General features: G+C 47.3%; 1 protein-coding gene across 3 annotated transcripts in view; it reads right to left on the minus strand.

Moving 5' to 3' along the window:
* LOC120484926 (interferon-induced very large GTPase 1-like) overlaps window positions 1–27,411 on the minus strand; it is a 117,374-nt gene extending 89,963 nt beyond the window's left edge. For 2 of the 3 annotated variants that reach the window (XM_089126233.1, XM_089126231.1), the window contains exon 1: window positions 27,263–27,358. The gene's annotated coding sequence lies outside the window, so the exon portion shown is untranslated. Of the gene's footprint in view, window positions 1–27,262 lie in introns of all 3 variants that reach the window. The other variant, XM_089126232.1, reaches the window with a different exon arrangement.
* Window positions 27,412–27,698: the final 287 nt, after the last annotated feature.

Raw genomic sequence — 27,698 nt, forward strand, 5'->3', positions numbered from 1 at the left:
TCAGAGAGGCTTACAGTGGATAATACACATGAGACGGTTACCAAGGGGAACCGTGCGCATGGAGGCACCTAGCCAGCATCCAGAGCAACAGCAGTGGTGCCCGCATCGTCGGTGCTGGAGGACTCAAGACTTCAATGGAAGAACTGAGGAAATATCGCACTTATCCAGTCCGGGGAGTGGAGTGGCGAGCAAGCGAAGACACCTGAGCGGATCCAGAACTGGCCGAAACGAGTACGTGAGAGGATACCGGCTCAATTCGCAGATTATAGAATCTGGCGAAGGTGTTGGGTGTCGCCCAGCCTGCAGCTCTGCAGATGTCTGTTAGCGAGGCGCCGTGCGCTAAAGCCCAAGAGGAGGCTACACTCCGAGTGGAATGGGCCGTCACACCAAGGGGGCACGGAAGGCCTTGCTGCTGGTAAGACAAAGCAATGGCATCCACTATCCAGTGGGACAGCCGTTGCTTTGAGAGAGCCCTTCCCTTCTGGCTCCCCCCATGACAGACAAAGAGCTGGTCTGAGGTCCTGAAACACTGCGTTCTGTCGACATAGGTGCAGAGCGCACGTACCGGACAGAGCAGTGCCAAGGCTGGGTCTGCCTCCTCCAGGGGCAGCGCTTGCAGGTTCACCACCAGGTCCCGGAGGGGAGTGGTAGGAACCTTGGGCATATATCCAGGCCGGGGTCTCAGGAATACGTGAGAGTAAGCTGGCCCGAACTCCAGGCACACTTCGTCAACAGAGAGTGCGTGCAGGTCCCTTACTCTCCTGATGGAGACCAATGCAATCAGGAGTGCTGTCACATAGGACAGGGCAAAACTCTACCGACTGCAAAGGCTCCAGGGGAGGCCTCTGCAGAGCACCCAGGTCTACTGAGAGGTCCCCAGAGGGCAGGAGGGGAGGGAGGCGGATTTAGCCCCCTCACTCCCCTCAGGAACCTGATGACCAGGTCATGCTTCCCATAGACTTACCTTTCACTGCATCATGAGACGCGGCAATGGCCGCGACATAAATCCAAAGGGTGGAGGGCGACAGCCTACGCTCCAACCCCTCTTGCAGGAAGGAAGCACGACTCCGATCGAACATCTCCGGGGGTCTTCTCAGCGAGAAGAACACCAATTGACGAAGAGGTTCCACTTCAACGCATTAAGGTGTCTCGTGGACGACGCTCTTGCGGAAGTGATGGTTGCCGCCACCGCAGGTGGCAGCGAACTCAAACCTGCCTCGTCCCGTCCTGGAGCCACACGTGCAGCCTCCAAGATCGGGACGAGGGTGCCACAGAGTGCCCCGTCTCTGAGAGAGTAGGTCCGGTCTCAGAGGAATAGGCCAAGGAGGTGCTGTCGCGAGGAGCATGAGTTCGGAGAACCACGTCTTGGTGGGCCAGTAGGGGGCTACCAGCAAGACCTGCTCCTCGTCCTCCTTGATCTTGCACAACACCCGTGCAAGGAGGCTCACTGGGGGAACGCACACTTGCGTGGGCCCCGTGGCCAGCTGTGCGCCAGCGCATCCGAGCCGAGAGAGCCGCGGGTCAGAGAATAAACTGGGCGCAGTGGGACGAGTCCCGAGAGGCGAACAGGTCTATCTGTGCCTCCCCGAACTGGTCCCAAATCAGCTGGACCGACTGGGGATGGAGTCGCCATTCGCCGGTGATGGGACGGGCCCGGGACAGCTCGTCGGCTGCCCGGTTCCGGTCTCCAGGAATGTAACTGCACGAAGGGACCTCAGGTGCTTCTGACTCCATATCAAGAGGTGGCGGGCGAGCTGCGACAACCGGCGCGAGCGTAGACCCCCCCTGGTGGTTGATGTACGCTACTGCCGTAGTGTTGTCTGAGCGGACAAGCACATGCTGGCCCTAGAGCACGCTCGGAAGCGGTGCCGGGCGAGCCGTACTGCCAACAGCTCGAGGCAATTGATGTGCATGAGGCGCTGGGCTCCTATCCAGGAACCGGCGGCTGCATGCCCATTGCACATGGCACCCCAACCCGTGGTAGACGCATCCGTGGAGACAACGAGATGCCTGGAAACTCGCTGAATAGGGACCCTGTCCGTAAAAAGCTGAGGTTCGACCACGGGAAGAAGGTTCGGCGGCACGTCGGAGTCACTGGAACTCGGAGCGAGCCGCGATGCCATGCCCACCTCGGGACTCGATCGCGAAGCCACAGCTGAAGCGGTCTCATATGAAGCAAACCGAGCGGCGTACCGCGGATGCCATATGCCCCAGGAGCCTCTGAAATAGTTTCAGTGGAACCGCACTCTTGCCCTCGAACTGTCGAAGACAAGCCAGCAGTGAGTGCGCGCGCTCGTTCGTGAGCTGCGCGGACATGGCGACCGAGTCTATCTCCATGCCGAGAAAAGAGATCCTCTGCACGGGGCAAAGTTTGCTCTTTTCCCGGTTGACCCGAAGGCCCAGACGGGCTAGGTGCCGTAGCACCAGGTCTCTGTGTTCGCAAACCTGAGCTCGAAAAGTGTGCTAGTATCAGCCAGTCGTCGAGATAGTTCAGGATGCGAACCCCGTGTTCGCGAAGGGGAACAAGGGCTGCCTCGACGATCTTCGTGAAGACGCGAGGGGACAGAACTAACCCGAATGGGAGAACGGCGTACTGGTATGCCTGGCCCTCGAAGGCAAACCGAAGAAACGGTCTGTGTCGAGGGAGAATGGAGACATGGAAGTACGCGTCCTTCAGGTCGATCGCTGCAAACCAATCCTGATACCGAACACATTCGAAAATGCGTTTGGCCGTGAGCATTTTGAACGGTAGTCGATGGAGAGAACGGTTCAAAATGCGCAGGTCCAGGATCGGTCGTAACCCACCGGTCTTCTTGGGGACAATGAAGTAGGGGCTGTAAAACCCGGACCTCACCTCGGCTGGAGGGACCGTCTCGATTGCACCCTTCGCCAGCAGGGTCGCAATCTCCGCTCTCAGGACTGGGGCATTGCCACCGACTATCGTGGAGCGAACTCCCCTGAAGCGGGGAGGAGACCGTGCGAACTGAATCGCGTAGCCGAATCTGATCGTTCTGATGACCCAGCGGGATACCCCGGGAAGCACTAGCCAGGCTTCCAGGAAGTGAGCCAACGGGGTCATGTGAACCACAGACGTCCCCCCGGAGGGGCAGCGTGGCGGGTCGACTGGCACGCGTGCAGGGGTTACCCCGCTCGGATGCGTCGAAGCCCGCTCCCCGACAGAAGGGACCAGGGAAAGCGGAGCGTTCCACGGGGGTCCGTTCTGCCGGGGGTCTGGCGACAGAGGGGGAAGGGATTGGCGTAGCCCGGGGACGACACACGCACCCTTCCGCGCCCTCCGAGACAGAGAGGAATGAACGGGGCGACGCACTGGACGTCGTGCGCGCTCATTCCAGTCTGTGTGCTCAATGACAGTGTCAGCTTTTCCTCAACCAGCTCAGGGAGCTAGCTAGAACAAAGGATTCTCCACCGGCCCTCCACCGGGGAAGGAGGGGCCCTGCCACCGCCTCCTGAGAAAAACCATGACACTATCACTGAGCGGCCCGCCTCAGGAACATCGCTTCGCCTGGCGTTTAGCGGGGCACACGGCCTGAGGGGGGGGGGCGCTTACCTGTGGCCTCCTCCGCGACGCGAACCGGCTGAAGGCTGCTGCTGGGGCCGCGTGGGAGGGAAGGGAGCCGCAGGGGGGCGTCCTCGGCGGCGAGCTGGCGGAGGTGTCCGAGCCGACGGCTGGTTGGAGGCAGCAGCTGGCCGTCGGGGCAGAGAAACCGCCTTCGTCTGCTCCTAGGCGGTCGAGAAGTGCTGGGCAAAGTCCTGGACCGCACCGCCGAACATTATGATGCTCCTGGACCACAGCGGTGGGCATCACCTGACCAAGGGAGCGAGCGACCGCCTCCGTGACCCGTTCAAGGACAAGGTAGGCGGCAGGCTCGCAGCTCGCTTGGTCCGTCACCTCCTCGTGCACATTCCTGAGCAGCTAGCTTTGTAGGTGCTCATCATATGCAGGGCGGAGGCTGCCTGTCCCGCCGCTCTACAGAATCGCGCCGCCATAGACGACGAGAACCCATAGGCTTTGGAGGGGCATCTGAGTGCAACCGCCGGTTGACCGGGGGAGCCCCAGCGTACCCACAGACAGCCGCATCGCCGAGGGGAGGAAGGGCGGGGAACTAAGCACGCCTTTTTTTTTTCTTCTTTTTTATTATTTATTTATTTATTTTTTAGTGCGTGTCAGTTCCGCATGCAACTCGGGGAAAAAAGGAAATTGGGGTTGGCCGTGGCCGTAAGGCGGCAGCGTTACCCAAAAACCAATTATTCAGCCGCGAGAGATCGGGATGGGGCAGAGTTCCACCCCCACCCGATGCTCACGGACGCCCGAGATAGCACGGCCATCATCGCGGGATCAGACACGGCGGCGCTGACGCTCCCGAGGGAGGCAACGCGGCCGCATCCTCACTTCCCGAGGAGTCAAGCCCGCCTAGTGATGCTGTGATCGACATCGCATCATCATCTGGAGCGCTGCCCGAAGCAGCCGGTGCCACCGAAGAAGCAACCGACTGAAACGAACTAACGCTCGCTGGCTCTCGCACTGAGGCGGGAGGTGTGGCCCGAGGAATCGTCGGGGCTTTATCCCACACCATCACCGTAAAATCACCAGGTCCCCGGGTCGACGGGCCCCCTATGGAGGAAACCGATCGAGCGGGGGGGGACCGGGACTCTCACTCAAGTGAGATCATTGAGTCTCGACCTCAGTGTAGAGATGGTCATGTTCCCACAGAAGGAACATGAGTCATCCACGAACGCTGCTGCTGCATGCTGAAATACAAAGCAGCGATCGTGACCATCAGATGACGACAGAAATCAACCACACCCAGAAGAACACGGGCGAACCGTCTTTAAAAAGACGTGCGCGTGCAGCTCTTTCAATGAGAGGAGGAAATTCACTCTTTCAGCGCTGAAGCGACCAGGGAGAAGCGCAAAGTCTGGCAGACCACTGCTCAGATCGCAGGCGATGCAGAATCTCGCTGGGTACCGCCGTCACACCAACACTGAAGAGGACGCTCGTCTCGAAGAGTCTTGAACAGTGCTTTCAGGAGTGAAGAGGTTCTCTTGGCTCCGAAGCGAAAACATACTGCGGTTGCGTTCACTTCCTCCTTTTATACTCACGGAGTAGGGCGGAGTACGCTATGCAAATTTCCGCAGCCCCAAGGCATTGCATGCCATTGGCTCGTGTTTAAATACTCGAAGAGGATTGGCTTTCTATGCGAAACCCCCAATCTCCGTCACTTCTGACGTAACTCGAAGTGACTACGAAAGGGAACCATTGGTTTTAGGCATCTGTCAACCTCAAACATTTCAAGCTGCCAGAGCTCCTTCAACCAACTTCTCCACTCCTGTGCAGACAAGTCGGGTATAAGATCGTCCCAACCAAGGTCTTTTCTACACAAGTCTTGAAGGATCCTATTGGCAAATAAGACCACAGGTGCCAACATTCCTAAAGGGTCATAGATTGAACTGACCGTGGAGAGAATCCCTCTTCTGGTTAAGGGTCGATCTTTGATGAGGACTTTGAACTTAAAAGTGTCAGACTGAACACACCACTGTACGCCCAATGCTCTTTCTACAGGAAGGGTGTCATTGTCCAAATCCAAATCCTTAACCTCTTTTGCTCTCTCTGTTGCAGGAATTGCTGCCAGCACGGTACGTCTATTGCTGATCCACTTCATGGGCTGAAAGCCCCCTTTCGAACAAAGGGCGCGAAGGTCCTGGTAAAGCGCTATTGCTTCCTCCTCAGAAGCCACTGATGTAAGGCAATCATCCACATAGAAATTGTGGAGGACTGTTTCGATTACTTTGAAGCTAAATTGCTCTCGATTATCCTCTGCACACTTTCTAAGAGCAAAACTTGCACAACTTGGCGAAGATGTGGCCCAGAACAGATGCGCTACCATTCTGTACTCCACTAGGCTTTGCTTATGGTCTCCATCCGGCCACCAGAGAAACTTTAACAGATCTGAATCCTCAACTGGTACTCTGACTTGGTGGAACATAGCCTAAATGTCTGCCATGAGTACAACAGGCTATTTTCTTAATCTGGTCATGACTCCAATTAACATGCTGGTAAGATCGGGTCCCTGTAAGAGTTGAGCATTTAAAGATGTTCCCTGGAATGTAGCTTTGCAGTCAAAAATGACCCTGATTTTGCCCTTCTTCGGGTGATATACCCCATGATGTGGTATATACCATACCCTGTTGTCGCTCCGATCCAGATTCTCAATTGGGACCTTCTCAGCATAGCCCTTGGAGATGATGTCATTTATAAATACTGTGTAATCAGCATGAAATGTAGCGTCCTTTTCAAACCTCCTTGTGAGGCTCATAGCACGCTGTTCAGCAACTTTTCTATTGTTTGGCATATTCACATCTTTTTTCTTAAAGGTAAGCCAATACTATAATGGCCATCCACCAACTTAGCAGATTTTGTCACAAACTCCATGAATTGACAGTCTTCTCTTGATAACCGCATCTGCTCATCCTGGCTACATTCAGGAAAATCAGCCTTTAGCTGCTCATTCCACAGATCCTTGAGGTTTGCAATAGAGATCCTATTGACGGTGACATCTGTCCACTAGTAATTTCTCTACATTCATCGCGTCTAAAAGGTCCATTTACAGTCCAGCCCAGCATCGTTTTGACCGCATATGGGCCCCCCTCCGTGCTTCGAGCAACTTGCCATGGCTCCAGTGCTCTAGGAACATTGGATCCAATCAGCAGGTCAATATCTGAATCAATCTCCCTTATCTGGACATGTTTCAGATGTGGCCATCGTTGGAGGTCTTTCTGTCGAGGAATATTGCCTCGATGAACTGGCATGTTTTTTGCGTATAAATATCACGTAGTTCACAAAAACAATCACCGTCTAATTCAGCCACTTCCAAATCTGAAACAATATGACTCCCAACGACCTTCTCCTGACCCATAGTGCGAAGGAGAATACCAGTTCTTCGTCCCCTGACATTAAGCTTGTTCATCAGCCGCTCTGTACAGAATGACGCTGAGCTTCCAGGATCCAAGAAGGCATAGGTAATCAACACCTTGTGCCCTTTCCTATGTTTAACTTGAACTGAAACTATAGAGAGTGTACAATCATGGTCACCGGCCCCAGTAAGACCACTGGATTGAACAGAGATCAGAGAACTGCCCACTGCTGTCTCAGACTCTCCTTTGACTTGCACTAAATAATTTTCTTTCTCTTTTGGATAAATGTGGAGTGCAGTAGGGTGCTTCAGACTGCATACTTTGCATGAGAGACGCTTCCTACAATCTCGACTCATGTGCCCAATGCACAAACAGCCAAAACACACACCATGTTTCTTTAAGAAAGTAATCTTCTCATTATGCACCCTCTTTTCCAACTGGCGGCACAAATCCAATGTGTGCTCACCTCCACAAAATATGCAAGCCATCATACCAGCTGACCTGTCCTCTTTTACTTTTGTTCTTTTGTATTTTTGTTACCTACAATCTGAGTGCAGTAAAAATAATGAATGAGACCATAAAACCATAGGAGACTTACAGTTGGCTCGTACATATATGTTGGCAGACATTCATGTCTGAAGTAAAGATTTCTGTGAAACGTGTTAAGTTGCACAGAAGAAAGCCCAATATGACCTGCCCTGTACAGTTTAAGAATCGGTAACCATATAGAGGACTATTTTTTATTTTATTTTTTAGGACTATTATTTTGTTGAACAGACCGGAGCGACGGCTGATGACGTTACATGGCATGCTCAGATTTGCTTGACCAATCGGCGGAAGGGGGCGTTTCAGGACCGCCCCCGTGTAGAAAACGAATTTAAGTCATTTATTAGTTTTTTTGTCTTTGAACTAAAAAACGAATAAACGAGCCATTTTCTCGTTTCTGCTTATTTAGTTTCAAACTGGAAAACAAACTATCAAAACGTACAGATGTAGCTCCACCCACAGGGGAAAATTGGAATATCAAGGTGTTTTTCTGATTTCTGTGCAAGAACGGGAAAACCAAACATCAAGTCATAATTTCGTTTTTTTGTTTTTCAGAAAAAACGAAAAAGGAGTTGTTTTCTCGTTTTTTCGTTTTCATAAATGAAAGCAAAAACAAATGAACGAATGATACCCGGACCGCTTATAACTTATGCTAACAAAACTAGAGAATTTTATTCTTTAATAGGCTACTATAGAATTAACAATATGTCTGAATACATAAATAAATACATAAATAGATTTTCTTACCAATAATACAAATAGTCATATCAACGGACATAATTTTACATAGACCCACACATAGTTGAATAAATAAATGAGGATTTTACAGTAGCCTATAGATAATACTAATAGTAATTATAATAAAATCAATTTCACAAGAAGTAGAGTAGTCAATTTGCGCAAGAAGGCATTTTAGTGTCTTTTTTTCCATAGTGACGAGTCTAGAGAACATGCGGTATAGGCCTATTGTTTTGTTGTTGTTTTTTTCTTTGAAAAATAAATATATAATATTAATATAGTATTCCATACATTTGTCAGAGCTTGGTAGAAAGGTAACTATATTTGTTAATGTTATTAAACAGATTAATAAATACATTATAATTGGTATTATTAAATGTTAATCATATATGCATACTTAATTATGGTCATATCTGTAATACACACTTTATGGCAATTAAAAGAAAGTTTTAAAAGTGCAAATTTTTAGAAAAAAAAATAGACAAACAATTACATAATAAATTCAAAATCAATTTGAGTAAATAAAAACAATAAAAATATCCCATCCATGCAGAATTGTCAAAAACATGATTGGTATATATATATATATATATATATATATATATATATAATAAATAATAAAATAATAAAATGTAAAATAATAATATAAAATGTTTTTTGTTGCAAGCTCACATACTTGATGTCATGTTTTCTCGTGGTTTATTGTTGAGCTGTCAAGTCGTCATGTTGAAATAACCAGTTCCATAACGTTAATCCTATATAGGAATACTTATACTATAGTATTTTGGGACATAGCCTAGAAGTATAGAGGTATTAAAGAACATCATAGAAGTATTATACACTACTATAGAATACTAATAGCCATAGGATTTCTATAGGCCTAGTTCTTTTTCGTAAGTGATGTAACGTCAGAGAAATCTGGCCCACTGCCTAATACGAGTTAAGCATCTACTACTATATCACACAAGGACCTCTACTCACACAGTAATCTAATAAGATATGATTAATATTGCCATTTTGTCCTCCTAACCGGTTCTGTATGTATGTAAGAAAGGCTGTAGAACTTATAATTTATAATTCGTTAGTTTATTGGTGGTACATAAAACGACACAGCAACTCTTCGGCATGATTGTCCCAAGTATTTCAGTGAGCGCCAAGGCAATGTTTTCCCCCAGGGGCTAAATTCACACCACGTGACGGGGCGTTCCCGGGGGCGTTCCCAGACCAACCGACTGTATCTATAGAGCATCACAGTCCCGCCCACAGCCGGTGCCGGAAGTAAAAATTCCATACAATTTCTCCATTGACATTTGGGATATAAGCCATAAAAACGTAACCATGCATGGTAGACTTAAAACCAGCTACGGCTGTACTAAGCGATTGTATATGCTCATATAAACGCCAAAAGATCATAGGGCACTAACCTTGTTTTCCGATAAATCCCTTTTATTCGCAATGTATTGGATAAGTACTTCGTTACCCACAATCCTGAACAATCCCACAATACCACAGTGATGCATCTGATTGGTGGAAGTCGGGTCACGTGTCTGAAACCCCGCGAAGGCGCTTGAAGACTGAAGATCGCGTAATGACTTAATTCATTGGTCGCACCTCAGAGACGACCCCGCGCCATTGGATGTACAGCAGCCACAGCTTAGCCTATGAGCAAGCCAGATACTCAATGTTTTAGCATGTGCATAAGCTTCAGTAAATCGAGGAAAAGGAGTTTCCCTGCACATTCACTATATAAAATTCACTGGATGAAAAAGTTCACGCGGCCGTCGTCAGATTTGGAAGTCACTCAAAAGGCTCTTTCACGGTGGCTTTCAGCCGACTTCAGTGAGGCGCGGTGGTTTATGGGAGGAGTAGTTCCTTTTTTTTGGAAATGAAAATATGTACACAGGCTTGTATTCTTGACTTTTTTTGGATTTTCTCTTAGATTTTTCACTCGAAATGATATGTTTGTATGCATATGAGTTCAGCCGTAGCTGATTATCCTCAGACATGCTCTAATACTCTTTAGATATGGATTTTACAAAATGTCAATGGGAGAAATGAATGGGAAATTTACTTCCGGCACCAGCGCTCTCTCGGGCTGTGGGCGGGACTGTGATGCTCTATTGAATAACGAAAAACGTGCTTTCTTTATTCGTTTTTAAACTGGTGAAACTATATTCACAAACTTTTTTATTTTCTTTATTTACAAGGCTTAGATATTTAACTTCACATAAAAAAAGAAAGCCTAAAACAAAAACATTTCACAAACAGTTTCTATATGGTTCCAGAGTGAACCATATAGAAACTGTTTTTCCATATTAATTTGTGAATATTTTAAATGTTTAATAAAGGGCCAAAAAAAATTTCCATATTAATTTGTGAATATTTTAAATGTTTAATAAAGGGCCAAAATAAACAATACGTCACTATTTATTTTTTATTTATTATATAAAAATAAATATTTCATATATATGCCTATTTATTTTATTTATTATACAATATATAGCCTATATATTTTTTTTACTGCAGCATTTGCAGTTCAAATTTTGGTGTTCAACTTTGCGTTTTAAAAATACAACAACTGTTAATTTTTCATTTTTCAATTACAGGTTAAAAAAGGGAAAAACAAATGGACGCAAAAGTACACATGATTATAATGCGTTTAAACGAGAAATCATAGTAGAAACAAGCCAAAACATATTTGGGTGGTTTTTTGTGCATTCTCGCGTTTTTTTACGAGGTTTTGGGCTGGAAAACTTTGCTGGCATCTGGCAACACTGTCCTCCCAGGCGGTAGGCTGTTTGATGGGGTCAATGGTTGTCCTCCACAGACACCTGTGGCTCACCCTTTCCAACTTACAGGAAGCCGACAGGAAGACGCTGCTGAATGCACCGATCTCCCCAGCAGGTCTGTTAAGAGACACCATCGAAAAGGTCACCGAGTGTTACTCCGAGACCCAGAAGAAGGCTAAGGCGATGAGTCACGTCATCCCTCGAAAGGCTGCGCAGCCTCCACCGCAGCCATTCTCTCGCTCGTCATCCGCCTCGGGCCGTCAACCTCAAGCTGCGGCCAGACGGCAGTCAGCCCCTCGCCAGGAGCCGGATGCTCACAGAGGGTGGAGCAACCAGTTGTAGGGTGCAGGGAAGAAGCGGACGGCCCAGAGAAGCCCACGCAGGAAGGTCGTTGCGTCTCCAGCGAGACCCAAGAAGTTGTCCTGACCGCCGGGCAAGAGGGGAAGAGAGCGCCAGGCTGGTCCTGCTCCCAAGCACCACGCTCTTCAGCTTTCCGTTCCATGAGCGGCACATGCAAGTATTTTGTGAATGTTGTTTCATGTGTGTGCTCATTAAAGCAAAACACCCTTTCACAAACAGTGTCACTTTCAGACAGTGGGGAAAGCTATTCTGGTCATTTCGCTGTGGGTGTTAAATGTAATTTGGCATGGGTACACACTTCAGTTCAAACGCAGACCACCACGCTTCTGCGGCATAATCCAGTTCTTAACTTAGCCCCCAAACGCTCATATTCTGAGGCAGGAAGGCGGGATGCGGGTCTTGAACTATCTGGACGACTGGCTGGTTCTCGCCCAATCGAAAGAGAAGCTGATTGGCCATATGGAAGCCCTCCTTCGTCACTTGGAGACGCTTGGTTTGAGGGTGAACGTTCAGAAAAGTGTGCTCTCGCCGAGCCAAACTACCACATTCTTGGTAGTGCACTTGGATTCGGTGAGAATGAGAGCACGCCTATCGCCCCAGCGAGCGGAGGCTCTGAGCTCTTCTCTCGGTCTCTTTAGACCGGGAAAGCTCGTCTCACTGAAGGAATTTCAGAGGCTATTGGGACGGATGGCAGCGGCTTCGACGGTGTCACCTGGCTGTTGCATATGAGACCTCTTCAACACTGGCTGAAAGTGCGCATCCTTTCAAATGCGTGGTATTCCAGCCACAAGTGCATTATGGTCACTCGAGGCTGCGTACACGTAATGGCTCCGTGGAAGAACCCGGAGCTTTTCAGGGTGGGTGTCCCTCTGGGCATTGTGACACGATGTGTGAAGGTCCTGACGGACACATCGACCACCAGATGGGGAGCGGTCTGCTTGGGCAAGCCCACTTCGGGTCGGTGGCAAGAGAAGCAGGCAGAGTGGCACATAAATCGTTTGGAACTGAAGGCGGTCTCTCTAGCTCTCAAACCCTGCCGGTCTCAGCTGGAGCAGCGGCATGTGTTGATTCGGACCGATAACACGTGGTCTCGTACATAAATCGCCTGGGTGGCGTACATTCTAGAGCCCTATACAAGCAGGCAGAATCTCTTCTGCTGTGGGTGGACTGGTTTTTCCTCTCGGTGAGAGCGGATCACATCTCCGGTGTTCTGAATCGCGGGGCGGACATGCTCTCGAGGAGCGGTATCCCTCAAGGAGAATGGAGTCTTCACCCAGGAACGGTTCAGCTGATATGGAAGCGTTTCGGCAGAGTGGAGGTCGACCTCTTTGCAACGAGCGAGAACACGCATTGTCAAACGTTCTTCTCGCTGTCTCGTTCCTCCCGGGAGAAGGATGCGTTGAACGCGCGATGTCCGAAAGTTCACATCTATGCTTTTCCTCCGGTGAAAATTCTGCCCATGGTGTTGTGCAAAATCAGGGAGGAGAGGGTGGCAGTGACGCTGGTAGCCCCAAACTGGCCAAACCAACCATGGTTCGCGGACTTGGAGTTACTGGCGAGGCGGCAATGGGATATTGCGCTCAGGAAGGACCTGCTGTCTCAGGCGAGTGGATCAATCTGGCATCCCACCCCCCGGGCTGTGGAGCCTCCATGTGTGGCCGTTGCTGGGTCGCTGAGCAGGCTGGACGCGCTGCACTCGCGAGCCTTATGCACCATCGAGGAAGTGCAGGCCCTGTGCATTAGGCGACTGTATGACTGTATGCATCAGGAGGTCGGCATCGACCCAGGCAGTTGTTCTGTGTTGGATATTCTGCGCTTCCTTCAGTACAGGATGGACGAGGGAAGCCTTCCATCCACTCTGAAGGAGTATGTGGCTGCTATCGCCGCGTTTCATCCCCTGTTGAAGGGCTGTCTATCGGCAGACACGCGTCGGTGGTCGGGTTCCTCAAAGGAGCCTGGAGATTATGCCCAGCACGGCTGCCATCGGTGCCGCCGTGGGATTTGGCTTTGATCTTGGAGGCTGTCACGTTCGCCTTTCGAGCCCCTGGCTTTGATCGCCATTAAGGAGCTTTCTGTAAAAACGGCTATGCTTCTAGCGCCTGGCCGATTATCGGCGCCAATTTTAAGCATTTTTATGGTTATCGGTATCGGCCATTATCAAATCCGATTTGCCGATAAAATAATTTTATTTTGAAATGCGCTATTTTTGGCTCTAACGCAGCCACCTCTGTCGGAACTCACCACTCTGTAGACTAGACTTATGTCCCCGCACATCTGATTTGTTGGGAGTCACGAGTCCGGCCAATCAGCGCGGCAAGCTGAAGGCACTGAAAGTTTTGCACTCTTACACCGAGACCGAGAGCACTCGCTGACTGGAGCAGCTTCACGGATCACGCATCAGTTGTCTCTCAAAGTTAAGGCAGTGGCAGATTTTGCTGAAGAAGCATTGCAATACACTGAAGTTGCAAAATACCTCAATACAGCCCTGTGATTTCCGCGATGCAGTAAACAGACGGAATCGCGGACTCCAGTCATAAAAATGGAATTTCCTGTATAAAGCGGAATATCACGGAATTTGTCAACTTTTTGATGAATTAATAAAAAGCAGGTCAGTACAAATCAAACCGCAAAAAGACTATTTAAATATTAATCCTGCGTGTCTCTAAATGAATGGCGCTGACGCGTGATTTCATTTACCACACACACATAACACACACTGGAGCACTCGTGACGCTTGCGCTGTTTTCAGCCTCATCCGGATCATTATATGAGGACATAATTGCATAAACAACATCTCCAGAGTCGCTCGCTTAGTCACTTCATGAGCTTTTTAATGCTTCAACTGAGAAAAGTTATCATCACATCATAGACAAACGGAAACTCAAAGATCTCCACGGCTACCCGTCAAAATAAAAGTTCGGTTTTTCACAAAGCCCTAAAAATGTATTTTTTGTTAAACTGTAAATAAATTGAATAAGTTTAATGATTTTAATTAATTAGAAATGCTTTTTGATTACTAAAATTTTACTTAAACATTAAAGTAGAGTCTTTAAGTTTTACAAAATGTTTACAGAATGCTGCTGGGTGCTCCCTGCACTTATTATTATTGTTGCAGAGGGACTATTGGCTATGTAGGCCGGGGTGGAACCCGGAACCTTTGTTTTGTGATTGTGTTTCACGCGGGTCCTGGTTAAGTGGGGGGGGCTCCCCGGATGTTTTGGTTGTGGCCGTTTTTGCAAGCCGCTTTTCTGTACCGTCTGCTGAGTTTATTAAAAAGGCTAAACCGCAACGTCTGCGTGCATCTTTATCTGCTCGGGTTACCACACTGGCGACGAGGATTAAAACCGATATTAACCAAACCAAGGTCCCAGTAAGTCAGCCGGTTCGGCGGCAAAGAAGTTGGCGCATAATTAAACAAAAACTATGACGGCTACGGTCGGCTCGCTCAGTGAGTTCTCTGAGAAGGACGGCGACTGGGTGGAATATGTCGAGAGACTGGAGCACTTTTTCCTGGCTAATGACATTGTGGATGGGGAGAAGCAATGATCAATTCTTCTGAGTGTGTGCGGGGCTAAAACGTACAGACTGATCCGAAATCTGGCAACGCCGCAGAAACCGGGAGAGATCGGGTTTAAGGAAATTGTGGAGATGGTGCAAAATCACCTCAATCCCAAGCCCTCTGTGATTGTGCAGCGTTTCAAGTTTCACACGCATTCACGCAAGCCAGGAGTGACAGTGGCGGAGTTCGTGGCGGAGCTGAGACGGCTATCCGAGCACTGTGAGTTCAGGGCGGTGCTGGAGGACATGTTGCGGGACAGGTTAGTCTGTGGGATTAACGATGATGTCATACAGCGCCGCTTATTGGGTGAAGCCACACTGACTTTCAAAAAGGCTTTAGATATTGCCCTAGCAATGGAAACGGCGGCAAACAACGCGATTGACATAAAAAATGCAGGCGGAGGGACGCTATCAGATACTGCACATTTTGTAGCAAAAGAAGGCAAAAGTGTTTCAGGAAAACTCACGGAGTGTTATCGTTGTGGGGGTCCACATTTTGCAAATGACTGTGGCTTTAAAGACGCCGTTTGCCATAATTGCCAGAAAAGAGGGCATATTGCAAAAAAGTGCAGGGGTGCTAAAACTAAGCAGACAAAAGGATGGGGGAAAGCATCTAAGCCCAACACACATCACCTGCAGAGTGAGGATTTGGAGGAGCAGTGCTCATTCAACATGTTTAATATCCGTGACCAGCCCCGGGCTCAGCCCATATACGCAACAATTACAGTAAATGGCAAAGAGCTGAACATGGAAGTGGACACGGGGGCCTCAGCTTCAGTAATCAGTCAAACCACGTTCAACAGGTTGTGGAGCTCAGGGGGTGCACCAGCAATGGAAGAGACGAGTGTTAGGCTCAGAACGTATACGGGTGAGTGCATTCCACTCGCGGGGGCAATCAAGGTGGACATTGTGTATCAGGAACAGCAGGCTGCGGCGACACTGCTGGTGGTTGAGGGGGAGGGACCGAGCTTGTTGGGGCGGGATCTCCTCCAGAAAATTCACCTGAATTGGGGACAGATCTGGGGTGAAATCAAACATACCACTGTGGTACAAGACATCATAGGGAAGTATGCGGATGATTTTAAAGATGAACTGGGTACCCTCCGAGGGACCACAGTTAAACTGTGTGTTGACCCCAAAGCACAACCTCGTTTCTTCAAACCGCGAACGGTACCATATGCCATGAAAGCAAAGGTGGAGGCGGAGTTGGAAAGGCTACAAAGGGCAGGGGTGATCGAGCCCGTGGAGTTTTCTGACTGGGCAGCCCCAATAGTGCCAGTGGTGAAGGAGGATGGGGAAGTGCGCATATGTGGGGATTACAAAATGACCATTAATCAGGCCTCACAACTCGACACATACCCCCTACCGCGAGTGGAGGACCTATTTGCGACACTCGCAGGTGGAAAAACATTCACTAAACTAGACATGAGTCACGCATATCAGCAACTTTTACTGGATGAAGACTCTAAACAATATGTGACCATAAACACTCACAAGGGCCTATTCAAATATAACCGTCTAGTGTTTGGCGTTGCCTCAAGCCCGGCTATTTTCCAACGCACCATGGACAATCTGTTTCAGAACATTCCCCAGGTAGCTGTTTACCTGGACGACATTCTCGTCACAGGTAAAACCGAAGAAGAACACCTGCGAAACCATGAACTGGTGTTAAAGAGAATGTCTGAGGCGGGGCTACGTCTGAAGTGCAGTAAGTGTGTTTTTCAGGCTCCTAGTGTCACATATCTGGGCCATCGGATTTCAGCTCAGGGTTTGTCTCCAGTCGAAGACAAAGTGAGAGCAATTAAGGAAGCTCCAACACCAAAGGACGTTGCGGAGCTCAGGTCGTTCCTGGGTCTAGTGAACTATTATGGGAAGTTTTTACCAGACCTCTCGACCGTTCTGGCCCCACTCTACCTGCTGCTACACAAAGGCTGTGTGTGGAGATGGCAGCAGGATCAGGACGACGCCTTCCAGCATGTAAAGGGACTGTTACACTCAACACGACTGCTGGTACACTTTGACCCAGACAAGGAGGTAATTCTATCGTGTGATGCCTCCCCGTATGGACTAGGTGCCGTTCTTTCGCACCGCATGGAGGATGGAAGCGAAAAGCCAATCAGCTATGTGTCACGTACTCTTGCTGCGGCAGAAAAGGGGTACTCGCAATTAGAGAAGGAGGGGCTGGCGGTTGTTTTTGCAGTCAAGCGTTTCCACCACTACCTGTTTGGTCGCCCTTTTACTATCTTCACAGACCATAAGCCTCTAATGGGTCTGTTCAGTGAAAAAAAAGGCATTCCACCCATGGCCTCAGCAAGAATACAGCGCTGGGCATTAACCCTGTCAGCATACCAGTATAGCATAGAGTACAAGGCGGGTAGCGACAATGCAAATGCTGATGCTTTTAGCCGTCTGCCTCTCCCAGACACACCGCACCACACAGGCTTACCCCCAGAGACTGTTTTTCTGATGGACAGACTGTCCCAGGCTCCAGTGACAGCAAAGCAAATAAAGCTGTGGACTGAAAGAGACCCAGTGTTGTCGCAGGTGAAGAGGTGGGTGATGCAGGGGTGGCCTTCCAATGTGGAGCAGGAGGGGTTCAAACCTTACGTCAAGCGCAAACTGGAATTAAGTGTCCTTGATGGCTGTCTCCTCTGGGGTTCCAGAGTGATTGTCCCACCTCCTGGGCGGGCTCAAGTGATGGAGGAGCTACATGAGGCCCACCCGGGGGTCTCCCGTATGAAAAGTCTTGCCAGATCATTTGTGTGGTGGCCTGGGATGGACAGTGCCTTGGAAGAAAGGGTGAAGGGATGTTCTCAGTGTCAAAGCAACCTGAAGATGCCTGCAGCAGCGCCACTGCACCCATGGCAGTGGCCCGGCCGTCCGTGGTCCAGACTTCACCTGGATTTTGCTGGCCCATTTATGGGTCGGATGTTTTTAGTGCTAGTGGACGCGCACTCAAAGTGGCTCGAGGCACAGATAATGTCAAACATTACTGCACCTACTACTACAGACACCCTGAGAAGCATTTTCGCAACACATGGGTTGCCAGACACAATTGTGACGGACAACGGGCCTACTTTCACCAGCGAGGTTTTCAAGGAATTTATGAATAGAAATGGGATTCGCCATGTCTGCACTGCCCCCTATCATCCCGCGTCCAACGGCTTGGCAGAGCGGGCTGTGGAGACTTTCAAAGAGGGGCTGCGGAAGATGTCAGGACAATCTCTGGAAACCAAGCTCACACGCTTCCTGTTTCAATACAGGATTACTCCACACACAACTACGGGAGTGGCTCCAGCTGAGATGTTGCTGGGGAGGAGACCAAAGTCTCATCTAGACCTCCTCCAGCCAGACATCAGAGCGAGGGTTGCCAGGAATCAGGAGGAGCAAAAAGCAAGGCGGGACCAACATGCTAAAGAGAGACATTTTTACCCAGGGGACAATGTATATGTCAAGAACTTTGCCATAGGTGCACTCTGGTTGCCAGGGGTTATCCACCGCCAGACAGGGCCGGTATCTTTTGTTGTGGAATTATGTGATGGTAGGCAGGTGCGCAGGCACCAAGATCACTTGAGGGTCCGCCATGATGGGGGAGGGAAGAGTGCCCACGGGGTTTCATGCAAAGACAGTGTGGGCGGCTCTGAGGACGCCGTACCAGTCGATCCAGGGCACGCGGAAATGTCACATGAGGGTCTGTCTGAGCCCTCACAGGAGGCACCTGATGAACTGTCGGAGCAAGCAGCTTCGGCTGACCCTGCTCAGAGCCTACTTGGGGGACCAGAGCTTTCCTCCAGTTCGGAGGATACTATTCCTGAGCTTAGGAGATCTAAGAGACAACACAAACCTCCAAACAGACTGTTATGTTGAGTTATAAATGCAAATATTAAAGATACCTTATATAAGAGTGTTGGTTGTTAAAAAAAAAAAAAGGAAAAAAAAAAAAAAAAAACGGATGTTCATATTGGTACCAATGTTTTTCCTAGAGGCACTTATGTTTTTAGTGTGTCTTAATGTTTTATGTTTGCACTTAAAGAGGGAGAAGTGTTGCAGAGGGACTATTGGCTATGTAGGCCGGGGTGGAACCCGGAACCTTTGTTTTGTGATTGTGTTTCACGCGGGTCCTGGTTAAGTGGGGGGGGCTCCCCGGATGTTTTGGTTGTGGCCGTTTTTGCAAGCCGCTTTTCTGTACCGTCTGCTGAGTTTATTAAAAAGGCTAAACAGCAACGTCTGCGTGCATCTTTATCTGCTCGGGTTACCACAATTATTATTATTATTATTATTATTAACAGTTCTCATATTCAAAGATATGTTTAAAATCATTTAAAGAAAGTATTTGTCAACTTAATTTTGACATTAATTTACAGTTTTACACCAGACATAGGCTAAAATATTATATATATATATATATATATATATATATATATATCAGTGGCGGCTGCTGGTCTTTCAAAGAGGGGAAGCTCTTTTTTCTTCTTTTTTTTAAAACTCGACTGTCAGGTGTGGGGATGGTGAAAAGAGCGAGGACTCGATGCAGAGTTGATGGGCTTTATTTCATTGATAAAAATTGAAAACACTATGAATAAATTGAATAAATTGGGAGCAAAAAAGGCAGGTAACGAGGGGGACAGGTGGGGCAAAATAACTAATAATCAGGAAACGAGATGGGAGTCGACACAATGACAAGAAAGCACATATGGCACAACAAACACATAAGCACAAGCCATGTGCTCATACCAAACATGACAAAAACACATGACCAATAAAACAAATTAAAAAGCAATTGTGCTCACAAAAAATGAGACCTGAAGAACGATGAGAACACTCATAAGACACGTGTTCACACAGAACATGACAACATGAAAGCACACAGCTAGTGTAAAACACAAGCTACACAGCACAAGACAAAACATGACATGAAAGCACGTGGCCGGATGTAAACACAAACCATGTGCCACACAATACACAACACACTGAACAGAGCGAACACGACAAGACAGAACGCTAACGTTACGCATGAGTACGACCATAAGGTCATCCTGTGCACTCACAACCGAAAACAAACACGCGGAGAATGCATGTCCGAATCCCAACACAAAAGTGAAACCAAACTAGATGTGCCGTGATTCAAACACCACGCCCGCACATGTAACAAGACACCTGACATTGACGAAATGTGGGAATTAGGTTGAACTGTGAAATATCTGATGAAAATTGCAAATACTAAGAAATATGTTACAGCAGTTCGTCTTTCGAGTAAAATACACCCAAAATCCGCGACGAGACTGAGCTCGAAGTCTTTAAACTAGCTTCCGCGTCAGCGATTTTTTTTTATTGGGGGAAATCGCTGTCAATCAAAAGGAGATGCAATCCTCCAATCATCACGCGGACGCCCGGACGCCAGGCCAGCCCACTTCCCTATTCACCCCAGAGACGCCCGGCGTCCGTGGGCGGGACATAATCGCAGCATTTATCCAATGACCGTCTAGTTTAACAGCACTGAAAAAAACTGTTCAAAGCAGCCCCATTGAAGTCAATGGACGCCGAGCTTCAACGGGGAAATGCCATAGGAAAATGCATGCACTGTGACGCGCTACAGGTATGCATAAGAAGGAGATCAAGTCAGCCGACCTGCTATTTGTAGCTTATTCTGAACGAACTCGTCTTCGAGATTACCGTGTTCTAACGCATTTTTACTCAATAAAATGTTAACACAATAGTACACATTTGACCATTATTTTTTTGACATTATAGGGGAAGCTGACCTTCCCTTGCAGTCTTAAAGAAATCTCCACTGATATATATATATATATATATATATATATATATCGGTTCAAAACATCGGTCTATTTGATCTGTAATAATCGGTATCGGCATCAGCCCTGAAAATCACATATCGGTCGACCCCTAATTTACAGGGTTTCTCTGTAAGTGAAGATTGTATCCGATATGGACCAGGAAACTGTAATGTGACTCTCAGGCCATGACCGGTGTTCTGAAAATTCATGCTACCCATCGAGATTTGCTACTTACCGGTTATGCGCATGTGCAGACTCACAGTTTTTTTGTTTTTTTTTTACAAAAGGTACATTTTCCTGTTATAATGTATAATTTCCCTTAAAAATGCTTACTACCATATGAATATTTGTACGGTCAGCCAGCTGAAAAATAATAACTGAAAGTTTCAGTTACTATGAGGAAAGGTGTACTTTGACAAGTCAAAGATGAACATTTTATGATAATTTTTACTTTTCACACCGTTTTAAAAATAAAAACAGTAGTCTACAGTATACAGTAGCTACTCATAACTTAGAATTGTATTATAATTGTATTTCATACGACTTTATTCGGCATTCTGTGATGAATTCGCGCTACGGTAGCATTTTTCGACAAGGCAGCAAAAATCGACAGAACACCGGGTTATGAAGTCGCTCAATACCCCGTTCAAAGTGCAGATTGTTTCTCTGCCTGCCCTGTCCACTGAGCCATCATCCTCTCAGGTTTCGGATGCTCAGAGTGCTGTTTGCCCTGGTCAGAGCGCTCCGGGAATATATTTCTCGCTCGGCCGCTTTTTGTCAATCGAACCAGCTGTTTCTGTGCTTTGGTGGATGCAACAGGGGACAGGGGGTCTCTAAGCAGAGGCTTGCTCACTGGATTGTGGAAGCTATTGATTTGGTTTATGATTGCATGGGGTGCAGGAATGCCCCCTTAACATCAAGGCCCATCCAATGAGGGCGATCGCCTCTTCGTGGGCCTGGACTAAGGGTATGTCTATTCAGGATTTATGTCTTGCGGCTGGCTGGTCTTCTCAGAACAAGTTTGCCAGATTTTACAAGTTGGATATATCCTCAGTGGCGTCTCAAGTGCTTTCGGTGAGTTAATTTGTGTCATTGCATGGCATTTGTGGGCCACTCTGCGTTTGGCTCATGAGCTGTTCTATATGCTATTGTATATGTTTTACTGATGTCACTGCTATGCGTGGGCCTTCTCTTACTGTTATTGCCCTGTATGCTTGACAGTGCAAACTTCCCCGGTTTTACTGCTTGGGATATGCAAATTTCGGCAGTGTTTTGCGAGCATGCGATTGGTCTCTTTTGACCTATCAGAGATTACTGGCTCACTATTGGCCAACCTCAGTCTATCTGATGCTTGTTCACTGGGGAAGGCGGTCTTGGTATTGGGTTCTGTCATCAGTGGTATGTTATGCTGCCACGGCGGGATTTTATACAGTTCCTAGATACGACATCCGTAATGTTGAAGTTCTGTAGCCTTGATAGGGAATGTCTCCGGTTACTTTCATAATCTCGGTTTACTGAAAGGCAAGGAACGAGACATTACGCTTGCTGCCGTGTTTACTATTATTTTAGCGTGTGTTCGATTCTGAAGGAAATTGACGTTGCATCTTCATTTATACTGCAACGGTGTTTCAGTATTTGCATATTTGCGGCAAATGGGCAGCTTCGCTGGCGTTAGCCTATAAGATCTCAGCAGAAGTGAAGAAGGCTAGGAGTTCCCATATACGACATCCGTAATGTCTCGTTCCTTGCCTTTCAGGGAACCAAGGTTACGAAAGTAACCGGACACAAAGTTACAAAGTCCAGGGCTGTTTTTTAGACCCAGTCCGTCGCTGGCTGTCGAATCCAAATATGGTCATTTCAGTTTTTAACTTTTTAATATTGGTTACATGCGAGCATTATCCAGAGTGGATTGAGATGAAAGGAAGGGACACACCAAACCGACACCAAAGAACTAGCACTGATAAAAGCCGACTGTGTTGTCGCCTGCTTCGGGGGGGGAAAGCTGCACCTTTACACACTAAGAGAACTACAAGCGATTGTCAGCTAGAATGTGTGTTGTCATAATTATCAGTTGCTTCAACACAGTATAAGTCTCTGTAAAAATATGTATTGTTTTGTTAAAGACTTTCTTAGGGAAAAAGTATTGATGCACTCTTGACAAATTGATTCATCTTAGTGGTTCTCAACCTTCTTCCTGGAGCCTATTTGTAAATGTAAGATTATATTTCTAAAATACAACAAAACAACAACAACAACAAAGTTGATAAAAAGCATCTTAACCTTCTGATTATCTTTATTTGTGTCAACACTAGCTATCTTTGGGGTCTCCAGGGATCCCAGACAATAACATTTAATTTTCTAACAGAATAAAAGTTTTCATTCATTCATGGAGATAACATGGATAATTTTACATGGTTAATGTAAGATTTTTTGCCATTTCTTGGAAAATGTAGTTAAAAAACAAACAAACAAACAACAACAAAAAACACTTTAACCACAAGATGGCTATATAGAGCTCCACTATATGCTATTTGATATTTTCCAAATCAAAATATATCTTTTCATAAGTTTTTCCAGTTGGATTCATATCTAAATATTATAAAATCGCAATTATAACAAAAAAAAAAAACTTTGTCAAAGTTTAGCATTTTTTGTACTGACAAAAGTTTTTCAATAATGTTACATTATGATTAGAATGAAACGAATCGGTTACCAAACGGAACCTCGGTTCTCTCTAGATGAGGGAATGAGTATTGCGTAAGCTAGCTCACGCTACGGGAAAGATTAATCTTTTCTGAGATATTGAAGCCAAAAAAATATCCTTAATTTTTGTATCCATTGTTAACGCAGTGGGGGGTGGGGGGACCCCGGGGAGCCCTATGAGTGGGGGAAAATATTTGTGTGTGGAATGTGTCCGATCAGTGCAGCTCACCAGGGGAGCTGTAGCGTAATAAACCGCTAGTAATTTTGCCTGCGGGACGGGCACTTCCAGATTGTAAAATCTGACAAAGGTGGAGGGAGAAGCCCAGCCCGCTGCCACACATATGTCGTGAATGGAAATCCCGCTGGACCATGCCCACGAGGAGACCATGCCTCTAGTGAAGTGAGCCCTAATGAGCCCTAATGCCTAACGGGCATGGCAGGTCTTTTGACGCGTACGCAGCAGCAATAGCGTCCACTATCCATCTAGACAGTGTCTGTTTCGAGACGGCGAGACCTTCAGTGCGCCCTCTGAATGAAACGAAAAGCTGCTCAGAGTGTCTGAAAGAGGCAGAGCGTGCAGTATACAATCTCAGTGCTCTAACTGAGCAGAGGAGATTGCCGTCGCATTGGCTATCGGATGCTGGCAGAGCCGATAGGGAAATAACTGTGTCTAGGCTTTAAAATGACCTTGGAGTCATTTGGTTCAAACTCAAGTCTCCCACCTGTTTAACTGATGACAGGGCAGCCAGAAAAACGGTTTTGAGTGAAAGGTATTTCAAATCCACGGACTGAAGCGGTTCAAAAGGGGGGGGGGGGGCTTTCATAGCTTCGAAAACTATAGAAAGATCCCAGATAAGAACCGATGGGGGGCGCGGGGGGTTCATCCTTCTAGCTCCCCTGAGGAAGCGGATGACCAGCTCGTTTTTTTCCCAGTGACTGGCCATGCAGGGGTTCAGCGAATGCCGCAACACCCGCCACGGATACTTTGAGCGTGAATGGGGGCCAGCTGTAAAAACACGAGCAGCGACGACACCCCAAATGTCCGTGGGTCCAGATCTCTGTTGGTGCACCATTTTGAAAATACAGACCATTTGGACATGTAGAGTCTTCTCGTGGAAGGAGCTCTAGTGTGTATAATAGTGTTTATTACTGCTTCTGGTAAAGCGACAGGTGGTCGTTGATCTCCCACGCATGCAGCGCTCAGTGCTCTGTGTGGGGATGCCAGATCGTGCTGCGAGCTTCAGAGAGGAGATCTGCTCTCACTGGAATGGGCCCCAGGGCTGTGTGTGTAAGCTGACACCACCCTGACGGTTTAGATAGGATACCACAGATCTGTTGTCCGAGCGGACCAGGACGTGGTGACCCTGAATAATCGGCAGGAAGCGCATGAGTGCGTATTCGACCGCTATCATTTCCAGACAATTTATGTGAAGGAGCTTTTCCTGAACTGACCATAGGCCAAAAGCCGGTGAGCCCTCGCAGACCGCGCCCCAACCCGTGTTGGACGCATCTGTCGAGATGACTTTTCGGCAAGATACAGCTCCCATCGTCACTCCCCGCTGAAACCATTCGGCCACTGTCCATGGCTGCAGAGCTGAAATACAGGTCTGAATCACTCTGATCGGCTGGCGGCCTGTGGCCCAAGCCCGGCGAGACGCACGGGTATTTAGCCAATGTTGAAGCGGGCGCTTGCGCAGTAAACCCAGCTAGAGTACTGCTGCGGCTGAGGCCATGTAACGTAACATTCTCTGAACATTTTTGAGAGGCGTGAGGCTGTTAATCTGAAAAGATGTGGCTAGTCACTGAACATGGCACACGCTGTGTTGATAAGCGAGCCGTCATGGCCACGGAGTCTAGTTCTATTCCAAAGTAGGAAATCGCCTGACAGGGCTGTAGTGAGCTCTTGGTCCAATTGACTGCAAGACCCAAGTTGTTCAGATGACAGAGGAGAGCTGTCCTGTGAGACAGAAGCTCCGTGTGTGATTGTGCCAAAATCAGCCAATCGTCCAAATAGTTCAGAATTCGCAAGCCCTGACTCTGCAGGGGGGCGAGCGCCGCATCCATGCACTTCGTGAAAAGTATGGGGTGCTAAGGACAGGCCAAACAGAAGGACAGTATATTGATAAAACTGGCCGTCGAGGGCGAATTTCAAGAATGGCCTGTGACAGGGAAATGGCTGAATCTGAAAATAGGCATCTTACAGATCTAGAGATATAAACCAGAGATTTAGAACCGAGAGCCGGAATCGACTACACGGGTCTCTGGCGCGAAAAGCTTTGTGTTTCACCACTGAGCTACAGGGGTAAAAACACAAGCTTAATAGCGCGAGAAGATAAGAGGGCGTCACAGTAGTGTCTGCGCTTGTAGCAGGTGTGCGTGTAAAACAGGCTCATAGCTGCAGTATTGACATAACCAGCCGCTCGAACTGTTAGTCCCCGCCTGCTAAACATGGTGTTTTGAGTATCTCCTGTGCTGTGTCTACAATAAACAGTTTTACTTGCATTTGGATCTACGACTCCTCATTGTGACAAAAAGACACTCGATTGCTTATTTGTGAAGTTCACTTGGAACTTATGCTTTAAAAAGGATACGTCAACCGGATGGCGTAGCTCGCAGGATGGCTGAAGGTGGTGAGGACGGCCGGCTTCTTCAGGCGCTGTCCAGGCTCACTAGATGCCCCTAAACGGCGACGTGGCTTCTGCAGTTCAGAGATGCGAAGCATCTTTCGCTGAAGAGATGAAAATCAGCCTACGTACCGCACTTACATACAAGCCACGCCCATTCTGGCAGGATATGATGGTATATGATAGGCTGCAGCAGTTTGCCGCAGAGCAACCAATGAGCTTGCTAGCTAGCCCGCTCAAGGTCTGCAGCTGCTGCACTGCGTTGACAATGGATACAAATATTAAGGATAATTGTTTGGCTTCAATATCTCAGAAAAGATCAATCTTTCCCGTAGCGTAAGCTAGCTTAAGCGAACCTGAACAATATGTTACAAAGAGAATTGTTGGAGTCTTTAGATTTTATCATTTATTTCAATCATTTGTTTTTAATATAATTCTACAATTGTAATCAACATGTCAGTTACTAACTGTTACAGAGCAGAAATTATTGAGTAAAAATACATGACATGAACATCAAAATGCAATGAACTGAACAGCAATAACAAATGATCCAAATAGAACAGTAAAACAATAACATTTAGTTTAAAAGAACAGTGAATGGGGGGGGGGGGGGATCGAACAACTAGGAACAATAATTGGTGGTCTCCTCTTACACAGTCTTGTTTACAGCGCACTGCAGGTGTTTATGCGTCAGTGCACTGCAGGCAGTATGCATAGCCTTACAAATTGATTCCTGTGTAAGAGTGTGTGTGTGTCTGTGTGTGTGCGAGCATTGTGGATGTCTTTTGCATTGTTGGAAGTGTGCCACTTCATTTCTGTTGATGTGTTCCGCGTTGTTTCTGATTTTGATGATTAATTTTGATGATGATGAATTTTGTATATTTACTATGCGGGGTCTCCAGGGACCTCGAAGACAACTAGTGTCACTATTTTTTTCATGCTAACCACCATGCAATCCTCCAGAGTGGATTTTTTTAATTTGAGTAAAAGTAATTTGTGGGTTAAAAAGACCCTGAAGATAGTCAGAGGGTAAAATCCATTCTTCATGTTTATTATTTAACCTGGTCTAATTTAAATTTCATCAGTGACATTCTTTCCCCAAATCACACTGCATTTCTCCACTGATTGTTTACAGAATATCCAAACACTGAATATCACAAATAGACATTTAATATAATTAATACAGTACTACATCTGAAAAGAAACAGATACTTACCCCAAATATGAAATGTTTCTCTGATGTCTGAAGGGTATGAGGAAGACCAGCCGGAGCCCCTCTCTCTTTTATCTCTTAGGACTGTACCAAAGGACAGAGGGGAGGGTGGTGCGATCTTAGTTTAAAAAAAAGAGAGATTACATTAGAAGAACATAACAAAGACCTTATTATAGGATTTAAGGATTAATTTCTTGGCAATGATACTAGCTATTTACGTAAATTAACAATAGCAGTATTTTGAAGACTTTCCACTTTGTTTCATTTTTCCTTTCAGTTTCATTTCTTCTTTCAGTCATGTGATTTTCAGGAACTTGCAGAGCATCAGTGAGTGACAATGCAGATTTGGAAAGCTGCAGTGGTGGAAAGAGTACTGACAAATTGTACTTAAGTAAAAGTATTGCTACTTAAGAAAAAATTTACTTGAGTACAAGTAGAA

Source organism: Pimephales promelas, chromosome 23 (assembly GCF_988280905.1).
Source record: "Pimephales promelas chromosome 23, fPimPro1.hap1.1, whole genome shotgun sequence".
Classification (NCBI taxonomy): Eukaryota; Metazoa; Chordata; class Actinopteri; order Cypriniformes; family Leuciscidae; genus Pimephales; species Pimephales promelas.